Raw genomic sequence first — 10,059 nt, forward strand, 5'->3', positions numbered from 1 at the left:
TTCTTATAACCTTTAAACAACCTCTATTTATGCAATAACTATTTTTCTAGGGAAATAGCATGGGCAGATTTGGTAATTATTATTCTCAATTTTCTTGTGAGATAAAACATTCTGAAAGTTTATAGTCATTAAAAAATTTGGGCCAGTGATTCTTCCTTCACATTGTTGTATTATAATTTCATAAAAACAAATTCAAAGAACATATTCCCAAAATGACGAGGGTCCACATAGTAGATAAAATGAGGTCAGGCATAGTCATCTATTTGTGTAACATTGCTGCATTTTCTGACTATTACCTCATTGCTTTGCATCCAATTACTTCATTTTACTGAACTGATTTTTTATGAATTATGAACTTTAATGTATGACCTTCTTGCATATTGGTCATATTTCCATCAGTTTATGCTTTTACATCTACTCTCTCCATACCCATTCTACTGAGGGCCTTCCTCTTCTGCAATGTTCCCTAGCCTTGGTGGACATGTTATAAGTCTCCTTTAGTGTTGAGCTCTCTGCATCCTCTGCATTTGTGCTTTAATGAATTTTGAGTCCCCTCAGTATCTACCACCATCTCCCTGGAGGAAGTTATCAAGCTAGCAGTGACAGTAATACTCATGTTTAAATTACTACCTCCTCTGTAATGTTTCCTGGGCTCTGGGAGATGTGATAGAGATTTCTTGTCTTGTGCAGGCAGTCATCTTTTCTTGTCATATTGATGGATCTTGTTTCTCCCTGGTATTTGAAGCCATATATAAAAAGCACATTCTCAAGAGTGAGAGAAGCATGGATCAAAGAGGATGAGCATAAACATTTAAGACTTTTTGATGGGCATATTATCTCTTCTTAGCTGAAGAACAGTGGGAGCTTCTCTTTAGAGTCTATGGCCTTACTATCCATGGGATTCTGAGTTGTTTCTCAGTAAGAGGCATGAATTCCCTCACATTGAGTGGGCCTCATATCCAAGCAGAGAGAAGCTGATTTCCCCCATAGCCTGTGTACCTCTATTACACAGGTGTGGGCCACTTACCTGGATGGTTGATTTTGTAGATTGCAGGATCCCCTGCTTGTTCAAGCTATTGGTGATCATTATCCTCAAGCAGCACCCACAGAACTTTACAGTACTATGAGGTTTAGCCAAGAGGGAGATGGCTTCCTTCTCATGAACTGAGTTATTTTAAAGGATATCTTAACTATGCTTATTAAATCAACATATAATACAAGTTACATATTTATTTGTCTTGTTCTAGGAATTTCATATATTTTAGGTTCATGTGATCCCACCAAAATAAGAATACAGATCAGTTTTATCATTTGCAAATAATGTCTCACACTATTTCTTTGAAGTCACAGTTTTTCCACCCTTAACCATTTTCAACAAATCTATTTCCTGTTGTTAACAGTTTTGTATTTTTTAAACTTAAAGAGTTAAAGAGAGACAGACAGTGGGCATGCCAGGGCCTCTAGCCCCTAAAAATGGACTCCTTGGGCACGTGCCACCTTTACTATCTGCCTTTTTTTTGGTACAGGGGAATTTAACTCAGGTCATTAATCTTTACAGGCAAGCTTCTTAACCACTGACCCATCACTCCAGTCCCCACAGTTTTTTTTTTTTTTTAAGAATGCCAGAGAAATGGAATCATATTGAGACTCTTTTTTTCTTTTCTGACTGAATTGAATTATTGAACTGTTATGGGGCAGATTCCTCCGAATTGAAATATTCTCTGCTGAAGAGGACAAAGAGGCTTTGATTTAGGAAGTCAAGTCTCAGAGATCTGAATCTTCAAGGTCATACAACCATTCCCAAAGTTTAAGTTAATTAGAAACTAAAATATTCCTTCCTGGGTGGGCAGGAAGGAAGTTCCAGAGGCTCAAGAGGTCAAAAAGTCTGAGAAAGGGTTATAAAACCCCATCACTAATGCTATATTGCTTGGGGATGAGACTGTCCTATTGAGCTACCTGCAAGTGGTTCAGTATGCTGGAGACTTTGACAGCAGAGCTGCCTGCAGGCTGGGAGGTGCTCCAGAAATGCAACTTCTGTGAATTGCTCCAGGCTTTTTGGTAATGCAGCTACATTTGAGTCATCTAGTGCTCCTATAAGCAATCCCTCATCCTGCTCTATAAGTGACACCAATAAACTCATTGGCTCACCAAAACTGAATTTGGTGTAATAGTCCTTGGCTGTCATCTGTGCCCTATCTGGGCATACCTGGGGGCAAGATGTGTGTTCATGCCACCACGGAGAATGGGTTTATGTGACAGGAACATATCATGAATTTATTTTTAATATCATTTTTTTTCATTTTTATTTATGTATTTGAGAATGACAGACAGAGAAAGAGGCAGATAGATAGATAGAGAATGGGCATGGCAGGGCCTCCAGCCACTGCAAATGAACTCCAGACACGTGCACCCCCTTGTGCATCTGGCTAATGTGGGTCCTGGGAAATTGAGCCTCAAACCAGGGTCCTCAGGCTTCACAGGCAGGCGCTTAACCGCTAAGCCATCTCTCCAGCCCATGAATTTATTTTTAATTGTGAGAATATTTCATTATATTGACCTATTACAACTTGTTTTCTATTCACTAATGGACAGCTGTGTTCTTTCCAGGTCTTAGAGGCTGTGAATAAAGCTGCTATAAAATATTTACATTTTTTATGAACCCTACTTTTCTCTAAGAATAATTTAAACATAATAAGTATTAATAGTTGGGAATGAAGAGGTGTTTGGGGTGAACAGGCCTTCACATTTTAGGGTGCTAGACGTCATCCTCAACCTTATTTTCTAGATACCAGTACCATTTTCCCCACTCTATGTTCCTTGAGTTTTGACAATCAAAAAAATGTCCCTAGATATTGTCAAATAGATTAAGGGAAGGAGGATAATCTGGCTGGTTAAACAATTGTCTTTGCAAAGATTATGCTCTACAATGTCAAGCTTCCACTAGTCTTTGACTACCAGAGGAGTTACATCCATCAAAATCTCCCTAAATTAATAACACTTATCAAATTTAACCTATGCTGTGCTGACTTCCCTCTCCATTGGGGAATTATATATATATATGAGCGAGTGAGTGAATGGGCACACCCAGGCTTCCAGCTGCTGCAAACAAACTCCAGAAGCATGCACCACCTTCTGCATCTGATTTACATCAGTCCTGTGGAATAAAATCTGGGTCCTTTGGCTTTGTGCAAGTGCCTTAACAGCTAAGCCATCTCTCTAGGCCATCTTATTTATTTATTTTGGTTTTTCGAGGTAGGTAGGGTCTTACTCTAGCTCAGGTTGACCTGGAATTCACTATGGAGTCTCAGGATGCCTTCGAACTTGCAGCAATCCTGCTACCTCTGCCTCCAGAGTGCTGGGATTAAAGGCGTGCGCTACCATGCCCACCTCTCATCATTTTTGTTTGTTTATTTATTTATTTGAGAGCGACGGTCAGAGAGACAAAGAGGCAGATAGAGAGAGAGAGAGAGAGAATGGGTGCGTTAGGGCCTCCAGCCACTGCAAACAAACTCCAGACGCGTGCGCCCCCTTCTGGCTAACGTGGGTCCTGGGGAATCGAGCCTGGAACAGGGATCCTTAGACTTCACAGGCAAGCGCTTAACCGCTAAGCCATCTCTCCAGCCCCCATCATTTTGTTTTAAAGTGGCTTTGAAAAAGAAAGGATTCAGTGGAGGGCAGATTTGGGAGGGTGGTGAGAGGGGATTATTATCATGGAATGTTTTTATTTATGGAAATTGTCAATTAATTTTTTTTTCAAGGTAGAGTCTTGCTGTAGTCCAGGTTGACCTAATTCACTACATAGTTTCAGTGTGACTTTGAATTCGTGGCGACCCTCCTTCCTACCTCTGCCTCCCAAGTGCTAGAATTAGAGGCATGCACCACCATATCCAGCTGTCATTAAAATTTTTAAGTGACCTTCTTTATATCTAAGCAAAATACTAGGAGTTGTATTTAATTCTATTTGGAATTAAGATAATAATAACCTGTTCCTTTTTGGAGGCAGGGTCTAACTTAAGCTCAGGATGACCTGGAACTCACTCTGATCCTCTTACCTCAGCCTCACAAGTGCTGGAACTAAAGATGTGTACCACCATACATGGCAATAACCTTTTTAAACCCAGCCAAAATTGTTGGATTAGATTGAATATCACCTGTGTTTTATAAGTGATAAACAAGGGGCAGTATATTCACAGACTATTAATTTCTATTGCCACACCTTTAAGAACATGCACACACACACAAAAAAAAAAGACTCAGTGGGTGTAGCAGCGCATGCCTTTAATCTCAGCACTCAGGATGAAGAGGTAGGAGGATCACTATGAGTTTGGGGCCAGTCTGAGACTACATAGTTAATTCCAGGTCAGCCTAGGTTAGAGCAAGAATCTCTCTCAAAAAAGCCAATAAAAAAAAGTGGAAAAAGAAAAAAGACTCAGTAGGGTGGTATTTTGTTATTCGTTACTTAAATGACTATGCTTCTGGTATTTTCTGCAGCAGGTAGTAGAATCTTCAAGTCCTCTAAATACACATCAAGTCCTCTAAATACACCAGTGGGAGCTGCTACTTCTTCTTTTTTGGTTTTTCAAGGTAGGGTCTCACTCTAGCCAGGCTGACCTGGAATTTACTCTGTAATCTCAGGGTGGCCTCAAACTCACAGTGATCCTCCTACCTCTGCCTCCCAAGTGCTGGGATTAAAGGCGTGCATCACCAAGCCTGGGTTTTTCAGTGCTTTTAACCACCCTCAGCTCACAGAAAAACTACATGGAGTAGGACAGTACTGTCCAGATGACTATAAAGTATACCAAAAAAATATATGACCAATGCCCTCAGGCAAAATAATGAAGATTAGGCCACCACATCCAGCAGCCTTCCAGTTCAGAAAGCTAGGATTCAGAAAGGATGGTGAAACAAAAAGATACTCTGTAGGCAGGCGTGGTGGCACACATCTTTAATCCCAGTACTCAGGAGACAGTGGTGAGAGGATCCCATGAGTTTGAGGCCACCCTGGAACTGCATAGTGAATTCCAGGTCAGTCTGGGCTAGAGTGGGACCCTACCTCAAAAACGAAACAAACAAACAAAGACACTGTTCAGCCCACAGTGTCTTCGGACTTAAGGTTTAGATATATCAATGAGACAAGGTTGTAAAAGCAGTTGAGTAAGTGGTAGCAGAAGATTAGCAAAAATATTACTTCTCCACTACTTACTACTTTATATCCTAGAAAGTTTTCTAGGCACCAACTAATTATTCTACATGAAAAAAAAGTTATTTAAAAGTATCACTAATGAGAAATGCAGGCAAGAAGAAAGAATAACAAAAAATTTAGCAAATAATACTTTGTTAGGCTTATTTAAGGCAAGAGTCGCTCATGATTGGAACATTCTTTGATTTCTAGGCTTATAAAACTTGTGACTTAATTTTCTAAGGAAACTAAGTGTATTTGAATTAATGGCAGAAGTATTGATTTATGACAGCTGAAGCAAATCTTGAAGCTTAATATTTGGCACATATGACCAAACGCTGATCATCAGTAACATTCTACATTATCCTGCAGTAGTTTAAGAAGTGAACATGGACAAGACAGTGTTACACAGAGGTCAGGAATCACAAGAATAAGTGGCAATGAGCAGAAAAGAATCAATTGTCACAACACTGGGATAAGTAGAAACAGTTACTTATTGTGTAGTGTGGGGAAACGTGGCAGTGGGAAAACTGGCATGGTGGAGGGTTGTGTTTGAGGTTCAACCAGAGGGTTCTTCTATTCCATTTCCCTGTCCAAGGGTTCTCCTTCCAATTATTGAAGATAAATCCATACACTGACAATCCCCTCCTTCAGGAGAAGTTTTAGAAAATAGGTCTCAGCACTCTCTAGGTAATCACTTTACAGTTACAATTACTTCAAAACCAGAAGTATGAAGAAGTGGAAAATCTGTTGTCAGTACTACTCTAGTGTTTCCTCACTACAACTTTGAAGGCACTCAGTGTTCTGAGAAATACTGAAGTTAAAACATATTCCAATCCCAGAAATCTTATTTGAGCAAAGCTGACAAGTGAAGTTGGCCAAGAACGAAAGTAGATTAATCAAGCTACACTAAGTTGAAGAAACTTGTTCCTAGCGGCCCATAGTAGGCATGACGACAGAGGGTGAGGAAAGAGAAGTGATCGTCTTTAGCTGAGTGTAGAAATGGATGCCCTGTTTGCCATAGAAATTGGTATCTCCTCTGAAGGAAGATCGGGAGCCGGTGAATGAAAACATTGGCAAAGGCACTGGGGAGTGATTAAGGGGCCAAGATCAGCTCCAGGCTGGTCTCCTGCATTGACTCTCAGTTTTTTGGTGCACTCCACCAGCTCTGGCAGCCACTCCTTAGCTTCTCCCACAAGAATTGCTGTTGAAAGAGCCATGCAGCATTGACCTGCTGCTCCAAATGCAGCGCCTACTAGCTGGTTCAGGGTATTTTCCTTATTGGCATCTGGCATGACTACCCCATGGTTTTTGGCTCCCATATTGGCTTGAACCCTCTTGCCATTTCTTGACCCTCTCTCGAAGATGTACTCTCCTGCCTGGTTGGATCCCACAAAGCTGATTGCTTTGATGTCCGGATGATCACAAATAAAATTTACAGCTTCATGCTGTCCATGGATGATGTTCAGTGTTCCATCAGGGGCACCAGAATCCTGCAGCAACTTAGCAAGAAGCACAGTTGCTCCAGGGACTCACTCTGATGGTTTCATTAGGAAAGTGTTTCCACAAACCATGGCCATGGGAAACATCCAAAGAGGGATCATGGCAGGAAAATTAAATGGAGCAATGCTTGCACACAGCCCCAGAGGCAGACGGTAGGAATAAGGTCCATGTCTTTGTTGATGGATGGCATGGTCTCTCCCAGCATAAGGGATGTCACACTACAGGCATGCTCAACCACCTGAAGGCCGCGAAATACATCTCCTTCAGCATCAGCTAGGGTGTACCCTTGTTCCAATATGATTAATTTGGCAATTTCTTTCAAGTTGTCTCTAATAAGATGTTGATAACGAAGCAGGACCTGCTGATGGCTTAAAATTGATGTGTCTGCCCAGGCTGGAAAAGCACGTTTGCCAGCAGCAACGGCTGCGTCCATTTCAGCTTTGGTGGACTGGGGAACCCGGCCAATAACTTCATTGGTAGCTGCGTTGTGGATGTCAATCCATTTGTCAGTTTTGGATTCAACAAATTTCCCATCAATGAAGAGCTTTACAGTTGGCACTGATGATGAGAAGGAAGACACTGGATACCAGCTGTAATTTACTTTGGAAGAAGCCTGCAGGATCCGGGTCCACATCGCCACCGCCACTGCCGCCACCACCACCACCACCGCCATGGTTTTGGGTCACTTCTCTTCGGCTCTTTTTTTTTTTTTTTTCCCAGAAGGTAATGAGACCCGAAGAGATAAACCAATCCTCACATCTCAGTCAAGGCCCAGGTGAAACCACAGAGGTATTGGGTAGAGTGTTTCTTCTGGAGTTCCTTGCACAGACAGTGTGTGGGTGGGGATAGCAGCCTGGAGTCAGTAGGAAGAGCCCATTTCTGGACTCCTTCCAGCTCCCAGGTCTGGGTTCCTTGTGCACACTGTGAGTAGGCAGGCTCAATGGCCTGGACTGAGTAGGCTGGGCCCATTTCTGGGCTCCTCTCAGCGATCAGGAGTGAGTTCCTTGCATGGACAATGGGCGCAGAGGCCTGGGGTGAGTAGGGTGAACTCATTTCCAGGTTCCTCCCAGCTCCCCATTCTGGGCTTTTTTGTCAGACAGTGTGTGGGCAGGCACAGAAGCCTGAAGTGAGTAGGCCAGACCCTTGTATCGGGGGTCCTCACATTCCCAGTCTGGTTTGCCTGCACTTGTCTGTGTCTTGGATGGCTCAGCACAGAGTAGGCTAGATCCCTGTTCCCTTGCTCCTCCCAGTCCCCTGGTCCTGGTAGGTCCCATTGTGCCTTAATTGGGGAGGTCTGGTACCTATGTGAGCTGTGGAATCAGGTCTTTTGCTCTACTATCCTGACTGGCCACCATGTATAAACATCCCTGTTCACCTGAGTGAGAGGGTAAATGGATCAAAAGACAAAAACTTGCTTCTTCCTCAATAAAATAGTCTTTCTAAAATGGGTAGACAACAGCACCAAAAAAAGACAATGAAAGTCATAAAACTTGTCTTGACTGACCAAGGATGTCTAGTTGTACTACAGAAGCCTCCAATGAATTCACAAAAAAATTAACAAAAATTCATTCCCAAAATGAAAACACAACAACCAATGATATTAAAAAAAAAAGAAATAAAATCACTGAACTTGAAGCAAACTATCAAAGCACCAACAATTGTATCAATGAATTTGAACAGAATTGTCTCCTAGAGCATTCAGCTTTTGACAGTAGGTTGAACTTGATTGAAGGAAAAGTTAGAACCCTCTAAAGAGATACTAATAAATAGAAGGTAAGTCAAGAAATGGAAGACCTCAACAACCAGTTGATTAAGCTTAAGGAAGACTTGATCAAATGCAAGAGTGAACTCCAGGAAGCATCAAGAAAATCAGAATTCTGAAATCATATCTCAAATAAAAGATGGACACAATGCAAAATAACACATCAGAGAACCCAACATGGCTCAGGGAAATTTTGCAGAAGAGGGGGAGGAAAGAATGTCAGAGTCACATGTTGGGTCATGATTTGCAGAGACATTTATTGTACCAATAACTGGGGGCTAACTCCACAATGCTCAACCCATTTTCATTAACAAGGAGGGTCTAATGGGAGGGGGTAGATCACAGATGAGCCTAAATAATGGTACCAAACTGCCTGTATTTACTGAAAAGAAAACTAATAAATTAAATTAAAAAAATAAAATAATAATAAAAAAGCAAAAAAATAAAATAAAATAAAAAAATAAAAATTATAAAAACTTCTCTAAAAAACAGAAACAGCTGGGCATGGTGGCACATGCCTTTAATCCAAGCACTCAGGAGGCAGAGGTAGGAGGATCACCATGAGTTCAAGGCCACCCTGAAACTACAGAGTGAATTAAAGGTCAGCCTGACCTAGAGTGAGATCCTATCTCAAAAAACAAACACACAAACAAACAAACAACAAAAAAAAAAAACAGAAGCACACTCTCCATTAGTGCCAGATAAATGGGATAACCATATTTTAGAGAGAATTTCATAGGTGTAAGCCCTCTTGTAGCCCAACATTGGTGGGAGCTTGTTAATGGAGAGTGGATTCATTTTTGGATACGGTTTTGACTTGTTTCACAGCTCCAACTATGGGTTCCGTACACTGAACAGAGCAGTTAGTCAAATCAGGAGCAGCTGGTTTCCCACCATAGCTATGTGCCACTATTGCACTTGTGTGAGCACCACCTCAGGCTGTTTGCTGTTGAGTAGTTTAGACCACAAGTTGCTTGGACAGATATTTGTCATTTTGCCCCCAGTCGCTCATGTAGCACCTTCTGACACTAGATGAACTAACTGTCTGAGGACTGACTCTCTTACAGGTTCTAGACAGGTCACTACATATTCCCCAACATCAGCATATGGTGTCTTCAGCAGTAGGGTCTTACCACTATCCTTTCATGGGTCATCAAGTACTCTAATAGAAATAAGGAGAAAACCAGCCCATAACACCTCAAAAGGGCCCTAGATGAAACAAACAGATACTGGGGAAATAAGCAAGAGTGCTGCTTACTTGATGAACCTGGTACTAGCACAAGGGTGAAGGAGACAGACACAGAGAACACTCAACTCCTACCAAACCAGATATTCAGAGACACAGAGGCTCCCAATACCTTATCACTGAAGCAGACCTGAAATAAATCCAACATGGCTCAGGGAAACTTATGGAAGAGGGGGTGGAATGAATGTTAGAGCCGCATGTTGGATCATTATGCACACAGACATTGCCTCTTACCCATAACTGATGGTTAACCCCATTCCCCAACAAGGAGGGTCCCTGTGGAGGCAGGAGGGCAGGTAGGAAGCTACCAATGGTACCAACATGACTGTATACACTGTGTACATAACTAATAATAAAAAACTCTTTAAA

The 10,059-nt window shown here is 41.7% G+C and overlaps 1 pseudogene; it reads right to left on the minus strand.

Moving 5' to 3' along the window:
• Positions 1-6,165: 6,165 nt before the first annotated feature.
• LOC101611904 lies at positions 6,166-7,355 on the minus strand (annotated as a pseudogene).
• Positions 7,356-10,059: the final 2,704 nt, after the last annotated feature.

The sequence above is a fragment of the Jaculus jaculus genome, chromosome X, assembly GCF_020740685.1.
Source record: "Jaculus jaculus isolate mJacJac1 chromosome X, mJacJac1.mat.Y.cur, whole genome shotgun sequence".
NCBI lineage: Eukaryota > Metazoa > Chordata > Mammalia > Rodentia > Dipodidae > Jaculus > Jaculus jaculus.